This window comes from Astatotilapia calliptera, chromosome 5, assembly GCF_900246225.1.
Source record: "Astatotilapia calliptera chromosome 5, fAstCal1.2, whole genome shotgun sequence".
Classification (NCBI taxonomy): Eukaryota; Metazoa; Chordata; class Actinopteri; order Cichliformes; family Cichlidae; genus Astatotilapia; species Astatotilapia calliptera.
This window is the reverse complement of record NC_039306.1, coordinates 30455480-30471002: the sequence shown is the minus strand read 5'-3', so window position 1 is coordinate 30471002 and position 15523 is coordinate 30455480.

Genomic DNA, 15523 nt, shown 5'->3' with positions numbered 1-15523 from the left:
AAGCTTATCCTGTCATCAATATTGCCTAGAGAGTACTAGCAACAACAAATACACCCTTGGAAATATGTCGTGTTTTTAAAACTGATTTTAATGACCTGGCACCGGCACGACTGGGTGACATGCATATATTGTCCTCAGACTCCCTTCACACTCTATAACGTAATTAGATAGAAACTCCTGAGGCAGTCTCACAAATATGTTTCTCTCTTTATGCAAACCAAAGAAGCTGCTTTGAAGTAAGTTAGTATTTTTAAACTGCGGGTAAAAGAGCGCTTTCTGTTTCAAGTGTGAGTCATACTAACGTGACAAAAGTAAATTTTGTGCATGAGACTAATGTTGATGCCAGGGAGCAAGATTTGTCCTGGAAAATCCTTTAGAGGTGACAGCGCCAATAGGTCGTATTAGGAGAGCACAAAGGGTTTTCAGGGAAGGACAGAAATCCAGCCAGGCCTAGAAACCAAAACAGTTTGCGGTTCAAAAGGTTCATGCGGAGTACTGTTTGATGAAGTCTCCTGCTCTTGTTTGAAAGGAATGAAAGTCAGTATAATTTCCAGCAGTGTGTTACTGACAGGATTGCTGCGCTGATACTAAACTCGAAGCCATTAAAGACCTTGACAGATGGTGTCTAGTATACACAGGCCTTCACATACGGCAACCTGCTCACATATCATCTAGGTAGAGAGCTATTAATTACTGCCAGTAATTAGAAGTGCATAAAACTCTGTGACTTTATCACCCTTTAGAGCCCATCTGTAAGATATGAACATTTGGATGACATCTGATCATGATGTCTGTTGCAGCTGGGTCTCCCACGCACACCTGAGCAAAATTTCAGTGGCTCTGATAGTGCTGCAGATGGAAAATAATCATTCCTGACAGGAAAAGTCTGGCTGCACTTGATTTCTTCACTCAGGGTTTATAAAATAAACAGCAGCATGCCTTTAAAGTGCCCTTTAAACCTACACACTTCTAAGTTATTAGGAAGAACTTTCACTCAGTAATCAATCATATCCTGGTCCTTGAGTTTTAAGGTGTTCCTCTTTGTTCTGTTTTAAGTGGAAGAGCTGTTTATTTACTGCCTGAAGAATTGTGTAGTTGTAAGCTACAACATGACAAAGTTGTACCGCACAGCTGCATTGTCACTGACAGGAGAATGAAATCATTCTGGAAGTGACCTCTGTGCATCTTCAAGGCAGTCTGGTTGCACTGCTTGCATTTTTTATTTATTTAGAGCTTTTTAATCATACATCCCTGAGTCCTCCACGGCACTGCGAACTATACATTTGTAGAAAAACACAAATGTTGCTACAGACATCTAGGGGCACACAATGTTCAACCCAGCAGCCACTCCCATGACATCATGCAATCCCACTGAGCTCAGTTCACACCCAAAAGCAGCTAAAGATTAATGTGTAAAAAAGGATTGATCGTGTTTGTGTAAACTTTGCAAAAGTCAATTTTACTGATTAAGGACAAATCCAATCTTGAAGCTGTGTATCATTTGGCGATGTTGACAGTGTTACTTAGTTCCCAGAAAATTAATTCAATCCAGGCTTTGGCCTCCTGGCGCTGTGTAGTCTACAAACTGAGAAGCTGCGCAGCCCAGACATGCAGGACCCATAGCCCCTCCAGCACTATGGCAGACAACACAAGTGCCACACATAGAGAGCTGGAATTTTAACAGTACTTAAAACACAATGTCACTAAGTCTCTTGATAGTCACATGCAGGTATGTTTCTAAACTTTTCTCCACACTTTTGGCAATGGGGGGTTATTGTGCTCAAGCTGAAGGACATCAAAGTATTCACGCATCCTGCAAACGCTACAGTTGCAGATAGTTTCAAGATAATTTTGAGCATGACTGTGCACATCCTTCCTGTCAGTCTTCACTGGAATCTTGCTGAGATATTTATGGATGATAAGGGGCATGCTGATATGTGCATTTTTGTTCTTTCTTCTGGCTCAGACCTACTGTATTCCAGTCACAGTAGCACGGTAACTAAGAGATAAAATTAGTCAGCAAATGTGGATTTGGCACAGGTGAGAGAAATTGGTTTTTGGGATGTCATGTCATAACAAGATATTCTTTTGGAATAACAAGTGAGTTTTCGTCATTACTGGGTGGTGTGCGAGGCAGTATCACCCTCACATGTATGTAAGGCATACCCTTGACCTTTCACCAGGGTAGTCGTATCCTGTGAGCTGGCAAAAGGAAAGAGACAAACGTCAACAGGGAGAAGCGAAACAAGGATGGTGCTTCAGCATCCTTCCTTTGTGTTTTGAACACCTTTTTGGAAGAGTAAAATCTGTTTATATGAGACCTGACAGCATTCTCACTTCACTGTTTGACCAGTTTTTCTCCCAAAGTACCAAGAAAAACTCTTTCCTAGTGGAAGCCATTGAGCCTGCCTCAGCTTTTGTCTACAAAAAGGCTTTTAACCAGAATAGACTGGTCTGGAAACTTTACCCCTGATTTATCCTCTACACTGGATTACATTTGATTTGAAAGTTTTTGTAATTACTTTCAGTCCTAATCCTACCGACATATTTAACATCCTTTGTGTCTCTTGCTTAAATACATCTTTAACACCTTTTCACTGTGGTATCACTTTTCAGTAATTTCAAGTAAACTGTGTTTGTGTTTTATGTATATGATGAAGCCAATTGGGGTCATAAAAGAATTTAAATGAACCCACAGTAAGCCATCCTAGATATGTAATCTCTCCAACATGTCCAGGATCGGCCTGGTTTTCATTACATGTTTGAAGAACCTCACCTAGAAGGGTCCCAGAAGGGATCCTGGTCAGGTGTAGTAGCATCTCTACTCTGAAATCATCCTAAATGACCAAGCACCCTATTTCTAAGGCTGAGAACAAACAGTCTTTCAAAGGAACCTCATTTCTACTGCTTGCACCTCTGATCTCATTCTTTCAGTTGCTACCCAGAGCTTGTGACCATAGGTGAGTGTAGAAATGAAGATCAGCCTGTAAATCGATAAGTTTTCACCCAACAGACTGGTATAGCATGTGCATCAGTACCACGATGGCACCAATCTGTCTGTTAGTGTTCACTTTTGCCTTCTTTTGGGACAAAAGCCAGAGATACTTAAAGTCCTCCACCTGGGACAGCAACTAATTCCAAACCTGGAGTGGGCATCCAGGCTATTTCTCATGTTAGCTGATTCACCTTCAGCTAACAGTCACAGTCTTCCTTGGGGAATGAGGTAGCTTGCTGGATGTTATACTAATTTTGTTCTGTTTTATGGATGCCTATTCCTAGAGATCTGTTTATTGCCTGAGTATTGTTTTTTTTTTAGTTTACATATTATTCTATGGAAAATACTTCATAAAAAAAAGGGACATTTGGTGATTTCTCAAAAACGTTTAAAAAATGGCAACAAGTGATAATATAGACTATATTTTGTTAATTAATTCACTCAATTTACTAAATTATGAACTGAAATCTTATACACTTCTTTGTGGAATCACACTACATTACTCAGAATAAACACCTAAACTATCCAGTTTAGCCCTTCACCAACTCTTGCATCAAACCTTTCCTCCAAAGGGGCTCAGCATTTAGATGGAGGCAGCAATATGAACAGCAAATAGTTTACCTGTGAACACTTGACACATCCACCCATAAACACTAATATTTGGTCTATTAAAGTGCATGTGGAATGTAGCTGAAAAAAAATTTGATCTGGAAATGTCTCGGTACACAGACTGTTAAATCCTGCTCTAAAATGATAGCTGTAATTGCTTGCAATTTTGCCATGTATTTAATGTCTTTTAATGTTGCATTTAACTTGAGCTGGCCTACTCAAGTCAGCTAAAGTAGTTTGAGATACTGGGAGTGTATTTGACTTCATGGGTGAGAAAGGTGAGGATAAGGGTGTGGGAGAGGAAGGGAGTATCCTGTCTCTCCAGAAACAATACAAGTTACACAAGCCAGTATTGAGAGTCTGCAGGATCAGTTCTCTTAGGGAGTTTAAGATAACCCTTCAGCTCTGGCAGCGGCACCACCTCAACAACCAGGTTTACGTAGTTGGCATGGAAATGGTGAAACAGAAAAGTATCAACTCAAGGGAACAAAAGTGGCACAAGGTTTGTGGTTTTGCTGGGTGGATTCATTCCACTGGTGGTTGAGTATCGTGTTTTCATTATGTTTTGTAAATGAAACCCAGCCAGTTTGTTGTTAAGGAGGCAGAATGTAGAGATGGGTGCAACAATTTCCAAAACTGTACTTGACCTGAAAAACTAAAACAAAAAAAAAAAAAGACAACTTCTAAATGTATTGGTGAATTTAGCCAGTTGGAAGAAGTCACAGGTAGAGATGGGTATTGATAAGAATGTAGCAATGACGATTTCATCATTGATATTAATTTCTCTATTGATTCTCCTTGGATTCTCATTGGCTCTGCTTTGAGAGTTACCACCATTGCTAAGCAGTGTATCAAATCCTTAACGTGGTAACACTGTGTGATCAAATGTTCATTCATGTTGGAGGTATTTCCCCTCTTGGTTGCCATCGGTGTTGGGGTAATGCAATATATTACTTAATGACTCCCAGGAGAAAGTAATTTATTACAATACTCTGTACATTACTTTCACTCTGAAATATGACTTAAAACACATTGCCTCATAATTACCATTATTATAAACCTATAGGCTACAGCCTCACACACAAACACTAATCCCTATCCCACGGAGGACACAAATATGATCTTTCTCTCAGTATTCACATATGAACACAAAGCTGATAGCATGACACAAAATGGTAAATGGCCTGTATTTGTATAGCGCTTTACTAGTCCCCAAGGACCCCAAAGCGCTTTACACATCCAGTCATCCACCCATTCACACACACACTCACACACTCATAAAGATGAAAATCAGTACAAAGAGACTTCAAAGCAATCACCACAGTGATTCTACTATTTTAGAAACATGAACAGATAGAAACGGAGGCTGCAGCCTGACTGACAATCACTGATACCTGCTGAAATTCAGGGTCTGGTTGCTTGGCTGGGGCCAGCGTTCACTCCGCTTTAACATCATTATGAGTTCTTGGTTAGCTTAGCATTAGTGTCTTGATGCAGCTGCTTCCAAAGATCTGAAGTTGTGCAAGAAGCATAAAACAGTTTTTTTCCTCTGTATTACTCCTGCTGCAGTTTCCACTTTACAGTAGTGCTCTTATCTTTTTGTGCAATTAAAATAAAAGTAACGTTCACATCCATGATGTAGACGGTAGATTGCGACACTAATTCCTCCAACCGTGCACAAACTAATTGTAGTGCAAGTGGAACCAATAACAGGGATCGATAGGCAGGCAGACTAACAATTCCAAGGAATGGCATTACCGAACTGGATTCCCATCCCTAGATGCAGGTTTACCTCAGCCATAGACCTTATAGTTAAGGCTAGTAAGGCCCAGATACCTGAGGGACTTCATGCACTAACTGTTCCTTCTCCACTCATCTATTCTCACTCCCCACGTCTACATACCATTGCTGCATGTCAGTACATTTCTGTCTTCTGTCTCCCTGAGTTTGTGTTTTGTCCCGTCTCTGTCTATGCTCTCCTTTTCTGTTTTCTTCTCTTTCTTCTTTTCTTGCTGCCCTCACCTCGAGGTGCTTGTCGCATATGGCTGTCTAAAGAAGATCCTTTGATCGTTGGATTTTTCTCCTTGGCTTATAGTCTAAATCACTTTGAGGCCACTGTTGTTGTCATTTGGTTGTATATAAATAACCTGAATTGATTCAAGTTGAATCCAGAAACGGTCTCCTTTTTTTTACCCCTCTTCATAAAGTGCGATATTTTGTTTTGGGTGTAACCTGCTTGATGGGTAGAAGAACACAGAACATTACTGACAATCAGATGCTGACTGACCTGTTGTTGGTGTTGTCAAAGGAGCTGGCAAAGAAAAGCGTCTGGACTTCTTTAAGTTACTTGAAGACGTTTCACCTCTCATCCGAGAAGCTTCTTCAGTTCTAAGGTCAAATGGTGGAGAGTCCCAGATATAAACCTAGTGGGAGTATCCCCCCACAGAGGGACAAGAGGACCCCCTGATGATCCTCTAATCGCCTGAGCCAAGGTGTGAAACTGGGTGTGGGTCCCAATCAGCCAGAGTTTCGGGTGAGTTCATTGTGAAACCTGGCCCCACCTTATCATGCGAATTCCTGAGATCAGATGGCCCAGGATGTGAGTGGGCGTTAAGGCGTCTGGGAAGGGATCTCAAAACTGGATTATAGATGGCAGAGAGTTGGTGTCGTAAACCCCCGCCTCTGTTCAAAGATGGTCGCTCACAGTGGACATAGATGGCTTCTTTCACTCCTCTTTCAAACCATCTGTCCTCTCTGTTGTTGGTGTTAGTGTGTTAGGGAAACAGGATCCATAGTAAGAAACAGCATCTATTAAATTTTTGTGGATCAATTACATTGACTGGACACACTTGGACAACAGTGATACTGTCTGAGATTACTAAATGTAAATTATTGTAAATTATTGCTGGTGTCATTTCAGTCACTGGATATTGATAGCTGCATGTCTCCACTGCTATGTCCTGTATTCTCCACCCTCCCACATGGACTCCTTCATCTTCAGAAGTCTACAGTTCTTTCAAAGTTTTTTTCCCTGAAATTAAAGCATGGCAGGAAATCAGCTGGTATTAGAAGATGAGTGCAGCAGATGAGGTCATGACCCCCGTATCCTATTGAAAGGAAGGAATGACAACCCAGAGGAAATATCGTGCTATTACCCACTAGGAGTCCCATGACATCCTCAGGAAGTGACCACAGCACAGATTAGTGCCAAGTAAACACCACAGTAGACAGCAAGACACTGGGAGAAGGTGCAGAGCACAGACTGTTCTTCATATCGCTGGTCTCCACCCCTTGGAGTGCATTCATGTTCATCCATTATTATATCAGACACACTTAATATAGTTTTGTTATTACTTTTCTTGTCTTTTTTTCAGAGAGTATAGCGACAGTAACTACACATGCTGACAGAGGCATTGTTAGTTAGTCATGGATGGTTGTCTAATGAGTTTTGATACGTATTAAAGAGTTATGCTAACAAATAATGCAACTGTCACAACAAAGTAAGTGTCATGTTGTCTGCTGTTTAATTTCAATAAATCAGAAAGTATGAAGACACAAACTGATGATGTCCTGAATCTGAATTGTAAATTAATGATCAACACAACAAGTATTTATTAACCTGGCTGTATGTATTATGCATGTATTGGAACCAGTAGCTGGTTCACTTAGCTTTGCAAAACAGTGAAAACTGTGAGATGTAGCAATTTTTATTTTATTTTTTTTTATCTTCTAGGAACATTACTTTTATCAGCCTACCAGGTCCTCTGACACTCACTAGTTAACTTGCTATATCTTGTTTGTTTAACTCATAAAAAGGTGTAAAATTACATGTTGTGAAATGTGGGATTGTTTCTAGCCTGGAAGCACTTGTTAAGTGTCTGACTGAGACTCCAAGATGCACATACACATACCTCCTATAAAACAGTAAATTGATACTTTTGCTCTTATGAATTCAAAAGCAAAACACATCATGTTAATTATTTCGGTTTAGCAGGGGATTATTGCTGCCTTTGGACATAGACGGGTTTTCTGTTTCCCTCTAAGCTAATGTAGCTGACTGAGCTAAATGTCTGTGGAAGCTCTGAGTCATGCAGGTTGTAGCAGCCTTCAGCATTGAAATTCACTTCAGGTCCAATTGCCTTGAATTTCAAGCACTCAAGACCAGAGATGCGTTATTGTAATCCGATTACTTTTTTCAAGTAACTTGAGCGACACTGCTAAAGACTAAGCTACCTATTTATTCTCTAAGCCCTTATCTTATTTCTTTAAAGCTGGGGGTTGGCCCTGCACAGACTCCCATTCAGCCCACTGGAGAGCTGTGATAAATGTGAAGGAAGACATACATTTTGAACTTTTAACTATATTTTAGAGTTTTACAGCTTTCGTATCGAAAAGACCTTGCTTACGGCCATTTAAAATACAGGGAGTGCAGAATTATTAGGCAAGTTGTATTTTTGAGGAATAATTTTATTATTGAACAACAACCATGTTCTCAATGAACCCAAAAAACTCATTAATATCAAAGCTGAATGTTTTTGGAAGTAGTTTTTAGTTTGTTTTTAGTTTTAGCTATTTTAGGGGGATATCTGTGTGTGCAGGTGACTATTACTGTGCATAATTATTAGGCAACTTAACAAAAAACAAATATATACCCATTTCAATTATTTATTTTCACCAGTGAAACCAATATAACATCTCCACATTCACAAATATACATTTCTGACATTCAAAAACAAAACAGAAACAAATCAGCGACCAATATAGCCACCTTTCTTTGCAAGGACACTCAAAAGCCTGCCATCCATGGATTCTGTCAGTGTTTTGATCTGTTCACCATCAACATTGCGTGCAGCAGCAACCACAGCCTCCCAGACACTGTTCAGAGAGGTGTACTGTTTTCCCTCCTTGTAAATCTGACATTTGATGATGGACCACAGGTTCTCAATGGGGTTCAGATCAGGTGAACAAGGAGGCCATGTCATTAGTTTTTCTTCTTTTATACCCTTTCTTGCCAGCCACGCTGTGGAGTACTTGGACGCGTGTGATGGAGCATTGTCCTGCATGAAAATAATGTTTTTCTTGAAGGATGCAGACTTCTTCCTGTACCACTGCTTGAAGAAGGTGTCTTCCAGAAACTGGCAGTAGGACTGGGAGTTGAGCTTGACTCCATCCTCAACCCGAAAAGGCCCCACAATCTCATCTTTGATGATACCAGCCCAAACCAGTACTCCACCTCCACCTTGCTGGCGTCTGAGTCGGACTGGAGCTCTCTGCCCTTTACCAATCCAGCCACGGGCCCATCCATCTGGCCCATCAAGACTCACTCTCATTTCATCAGTCCATAAAACCTTAGAAAAACCAGTCTTGAGATATTTCTTGGCCCAGTCTTGACGTTTCAGCTTGTGTGTCTTGTTCAGTGGTGGTCGTCTTTCAGTCTTTCTTACCTTGGCCATGTCTCTGAGTATTGCACACCTTGTGCTTTTGGGCACTCCAGTGATGTTGCAGCTCTGAAATATGGCCAAACTGGTGGCAAGTGGCATCTTGGCAGCTGCACGCTTGACTTTTCTCAGTTCATGGGCAGTTATTTTGCGCCTTGGTTTTTCCACACGCTTCTTGCGACCCTGTTGACTATTTTGAATGAAATGCTTGATTGTTCGATGATCATACTTCAGAAGCTTTGCAATTTTGAGACTGCTGCATCCCTCTGCAAGATATCTCACTATTTTTGACTTTTCTGGGCCTGTCAAGTCCTTCTTTTGACCCATTTTGCCAAAGGAAAGGACGTTGCCTATTAATTATGCACACCTGATATGGGGTGTTGATGTCATTAGACCACACCCCTTCTCATTACAGAGATGCACATCACCTAATATGCTTAATTGGTAGTAGGCTTTCGAGCCTATACAGCTTGGAGTGAGACAACATGCATGAAGAAGATGATGTGGACAAAATACTCATTTGCCTAATAATTCTGCACTCCCTGTATAACAAAAGTATATAAAAGATTAACAGCTGTTTTTCACTTTTCACCCGTTTTTATTATAAAAATAAACAAACAAACAACAGAACATTTTCTGTTAATTAATAAAAATGTTCTGTTTTCTTTTTACAGGATGGTCGATAGTCTTTATTAATGGTCATAGTCATAATTAATGTTTCTGCTACAGCAGCCCTAAATTAATGGCATTGTTATTTATCCAGAAAACATACACACAAACATTTTGATCAAAATGATATTTTTAATGTCTTGATCTCTGCTCAGTCATCCAGGTAAGGACATAACAAAAAGCTGATTATGTTCATCTAGGAAAAAATGCTATGTCAAAATAAAAGTATTCTTCGTATCCATGAATTTTAATGTTTTTTCTATTTAAAAAAAAAGCTGAAAAAATTTGATGCACATTGCAGTTTTAATAGGGTATTTAAGTATGATTAAGATGCCAAATCACAATTATTTACATTTCTAAACAGGAAACTTAGTTTAAAGGTTGAATGTTTTATTTGATTGCGCACAAATGCATTAATTCAGTTTGTTATTCACCTAATGAATGACAATATAAGTTTTTGACACATTTCTAAAATGTTTAGCATTTTCTTTTTTTTTATTATCACAGGTCGTCTAATAAATTTGTTAAGCACTGTATGTCTAAATATATCACATTAGTTAAGACGAAGCATTGGAGCACTGATATGAGAGGATTAGAGTCAGCAATAAGGAGCTCAAAACAATGTGTCTTTTATGTGGAGCAGCACAAGAATTTAGTAATTTTTTTTTTTGCATCAGTTCAGTGGCTGACAAATTTCAAACTAACCCAAGCCTCATTTCCATTTTCAAATAAGAAACTCTTTGCAATAGTCCTTTTGGTGGTGTAACACTCTGACAAAGTATTGGGTAATGCAACATCAGTCAGAGGTAGCTGACAATCTGTGTGGCCCGTTCCCCTGTCTCTGTAGCTTTTATTGCTGCATTGTGTTGGGATGGTAGCAGGACCTCCCAGTTCTGCAGATTCTGATATATAATCATCGTATGTGTGAAAACGAGTGCCGTTTCACGCACATGTCAATACTTCAGTGGTTCAGTGATTCAGTCCTGCTTTTACCTCTCCCATGGGTAGCAGCAACACAACATCAACTCTGTCCTAGTATGGTACCTCCCAGAAAATTGGTGTGAAGGGGAAGTATGACACAGTATGAATCATGTTTGACCCACCTAGAGAACTTGTGTTTCTTTTTTCATAATCAAACCCAGCACTCCACTGAATGAAATCATCATTTATACTTTAGTAGATGGATTATTTGTTCAAATTCTGACACTCAACTTTACAGAGGTCGCCTGCCTCAGACAGGCAGTCTTGGAGAACAACGCTGTATTGAGAATCTTAGACTGGGTTGGCTATTTCTCCTCAGGCCGATGTGTCGGTTTGTGATTTTATTCAATTACAGAATATTTACCTTTCACATTATGTCAACACTGATGTAGAGCTGTGTTGTATAAAAATGAACTCACCTATTCCTCAACGCACACATTATATTATGCCCAACACACACACAATTCAGCTGACACAGTTATAAACGTGCACACACCCACACACAAACACACACACATACACTGTGGCATAAGTTTGTTTATTCAGCTAGGTCAAGCCCCGTGTATGGGTTTCTTTCCCTTGCCCATTTGATGTGTGAAAAGTGGAAGGAAATCAAAGTCATTTCCTTCGTTCTGGTTGCTGTGGGTTGTGGTTCCCCGGGGCAGCAGGGGCGACACTGGCAGTAAAGCGTCGTTAGGGCCAAAGCGTCTGGGAAGTGGATGGAGTTCCACAGTTAGCCAAAAACAACAGAGGAAAGTGTTACTCAAAGCCACCAAACACAGGTAGGGGAAGAGGAAGGTGGTCCAAACACTGAACTTTAATCATCAGTCTGAGGAGTCAAATCCATGTATTCATTATGATTAGAAAGTTTGAAATCCCCTTCTTTCCATCCCCAAAGTACGTGTTATACTAATTGACTCACACTCAGTCATTTAGCTCAGGAGATGAGAAAACTTTAGTCTACACTTTTCCAGTTGTTGAACAAGTTTTACTCTGTTGAGAGTTCTTCTGTGATCTAGATATGATACTTTTCCTTTCTCATTTAAATGCTAATAACTTTGAGGACATCATCTAGAGAAAGTGCTGGGAGCAAAGCTTTTCTCCTATCTGGCTGCAACACAAGGTGAGCTCTTGTCTGCTGAATTTGAAATATCGCTAAGTCGTGTTGTTGGAGAAACAAGGCAGTTTAAGTTCGGAGGCTTTGTGCATGTGTACGTGTACAAGTATGTGGGTGTGTTGGTAACACTGTGTGCTAGCTGCAGACCTAATACTTTTAAGGATCAGTATTATTCCCGTAAAATTAGGTAGAAGTAGCCAAAACAAAGAGCACTTTGTAATTTACATTACCTTTTTGTTCTCAAGAGGAACAGCACTTCAGGTTTGCAGAACAATGTGACTTAGTGACAATTTATAATGTGATAACGATGCACTTACATGATTGTTTATATTCCCAATAATTTGGTGGTCAGCGTGTTTGTTTTACCTGCAGGGAAGAACTGATATTGACACATTTTTCTCTGCATATGTTGACAGCACACATAAGTCAAAAAACACTAATAATGAGCATCTTGGTGTAGAGCCACAATATTAAAAAGAAGAAAACAACTTGAGTGTTGTTTATATGATTTAAGTCAATAAAATCTAAAAATCTACCAACAATTTATGAAATATTTTTAAAAATGCAAATAACACTGGGTAGCCAATGTAGCGGTTAGCACTCATGCTTCACAGGAAGAACGTCCTGGGTTCAAGTCCACTGTCCAGCTGGAGCTTTTCTGTGACAGTTAATATGCGCTCCCTGTATCTGTGTGGGTGCTCCAGGTACTTCAGCTCGCCCCCACCAGCCAAAGACTGGTGATTCAAAATTGACTGTGGTTGCCGGCTGTGTTAGCCCTGCCATATTATATGTCCCGGGTGCACCCTGCTTTTCTGTCAGTGACCTGTGAAATAAACTCCAGTCTCCCTGTGATATCAGGAATTGGGTAAATGAAAGAAAATGAATGGACAGATGAAATAAAAAGCAGCATTAAGAAATGTTATATAAAATACAAAAAAAAATCACCACAGAATCCATTTAGTCTTGAAAGAAAAATGCACAAGCTGTATGTATGATAAGTTACAAAATTCCATTTTTTTGAAAATATTTTTTTGCATGTCTTTTTAAATCGATTTAAATTTGAGTATTGTTTCCATATTATAGCACTCAGTTCTTTTAAAAAGAAACTGCATTATATTAGAAATATTGCACTTTACCCACTAACATTCTGCATTCAAAACACATCTGAGTGTATACAATATGATGCAAATATGATGTTGTAAATGACGTTTAACAAATGTTTAGTAGCTTCTTCTCTAACCACCAGAGGTGGGACCAAGTCATTGTTTTGCAAGTCTCAAGTAAGTCTCAAGTAATGTCAGGCAAGTCAGAGTCGAGTCTCAAGTCACTGGTGTAAAAGTCCGAGTAAAGTCACAAGTCTGAAATTTTGAATTTCAAGTCCTTTCGAGTCTTTAAAAAAAAAAAAACGAAAAAATAATGTTGCAGTTATGCTAAATGTAAATATTAGACCATGTAATTTTTAAATCTGTGTTTTTCTCAACACATGACAAAATAGTGAACTTAGAAAATATACACAAATTGTGAAATTGTACCTCTTTAAAATGCAGCTCAATTAAACTTAGCTCCTAGAATAATTTTCACCGACAGTTCTGAGATAAGCTGCATGTTATTCTTGGATGCGCTTGTAGGACCAGCTTTAAAATCGCATGACAAAAATATCATACATATTAAAAAAAACTGCATCACCAACGTAGCCTGGACAACATTTGCTAGTTAGATGAAGTCAGCTATCTCATCGTAGCATATTTATATGCATATTTATAATTATACGGTTCTTGGAGTGAGTGCATACACTCATGAAGTTTAGTAACTTCAGGTCACTGCAACAAGCCCAGGTACAGTTTACCGACGGATGGGTACAGGACCTTGAAATGCACCGTGTAGAAAGTAAAGACCATCGTACGTATCATAAGTTTACCAGTCTCACAAATCGTCGTCATAAATACACATTCGTTAACCGTTTATTAATAGGACCTTTGAGCTCAACGGTAATTAATTAGCAGTGGAAATAATTTCTGGTACGCATCACAGAAATGTAGCAGTGACAATAATATTGTATGCTGTAATCGTACTGGGCAATTAGTGATACAAAAAACCTGTTTTATCCTGTGAATAAAAGTATATGTTTTTGTCAATGTACCATAATAACAGAAGCGAAACACAATATTGTGTCAGGACAATTCACTATTTATGCACAATAAATAAAGGAGCATAGCGCGACAATTTCTGTTCAGCGCCAGACTTGCTTGTAACCTATATCACCAATTATGTTATGAAAATGACGCATTAACTACAACAGCAGACTTGCCTTTGTGTAAATGCTTGGAGCAGACTAACCTGTGAGCTGGAGTGTTCTGGGACGTTATATTTGATCTTTGAATGGCTGCAATCCAGGCCACCCGTCGCCTGTTTGTCACTTCGGAAACATGGCTCGAACAATTTCTCTTCAACGACGTAATCCGATAACAACCGATCTCTTTACCCGTCGGCTTCCCGTGGCTGTCATGCGACCGGCTATTGCAGTTAATAATACAACAGCTTCTTGACATTTTTGTGTTTCTTTTTATCGCTGTGTGACTGATTTCAATTGAAAGCCTGCGTGCGCTAGTACCTCTTGCCACGAGTTCCCAGAATCCTTTGCGGTTTTACCCCTGAATGATGTCACATTTTCAATCTCTATATAATATGCATGTTAAATTTTATATTTGGGGTGAAATATCAAGTCTTTTCAAGTAAACCGGTTCAAGTCCAATTCAAGTCCCAGGTCATTGGTGTAAAAGTCCAAGTCAAGTCACAAGTCTTAGAACATTTTTTCAAGTCAAGTCTAAAGTCATAAAATTAATGACTCGAGTCTGACTCGAGACCAAGTCATGTGACTCGAGTCCACACCTCTGCTAACCACGACATCAAGATGCTGCTTACATTTTAATGTATTAGTATAAATTATTAAACCAGTCCTGTTTGCATAAAAAGTAGAGTTCCTTTTAGCTTCAACTACCTGTTTATTAGCTTTTCTTTTACATAAGTAGAATTTTTATGGAATTAGAATATTAATTGTTTTTACTTGTAATGGATTTTTTTTTGTATTTCTATGTTCACTGAGGTAGAAGATCTGAGCACTTGTGAAAACTTTAGAAATATTTTGAGTCATACAGTCTCTTACTTATAGGTTGAATGAGAAACATAAAGTAAATCAACTTTATGTAGCATGTTTTGATGTGTTTCAATGCCATTATGTTATGTGATGAGTATTTAACCTTTCCAAACGTTGGGTTGATAAGAACATCACAATAAAACTAAAAAGAAGATTTATGGTCAAAGATTTGCAAAGTAGACAAAACAGAGTAAAAGCAACAGTCACGACATTTTTTTTAAATCTCAGATATGGAACCTCAGATCTTTTACGGTTCAAAACAAGTATAAAAACCACAAAGAAGTGTCTATGGGGCATTCAGTGTGTCACATCTCTCCACACATGAACTTTAGATTGCATTACAGATGATCCCCTGAACAAATACTGATATAACACCTGGCATGTCTTCCTGCCCTGCAGGCAGAACCACCAAAAGCACTGTTCACACCTCACCTGAAATGCAGGGTCTTCTCCAGAACTTTAAAACAACTTCATGCATCTCTAAGATAGATGTCAGCAGCAACTTGGAATCAAGCACTGTCAAGATTTTTATCACAAATGTTGCAGTTCAGGGCTCGCTT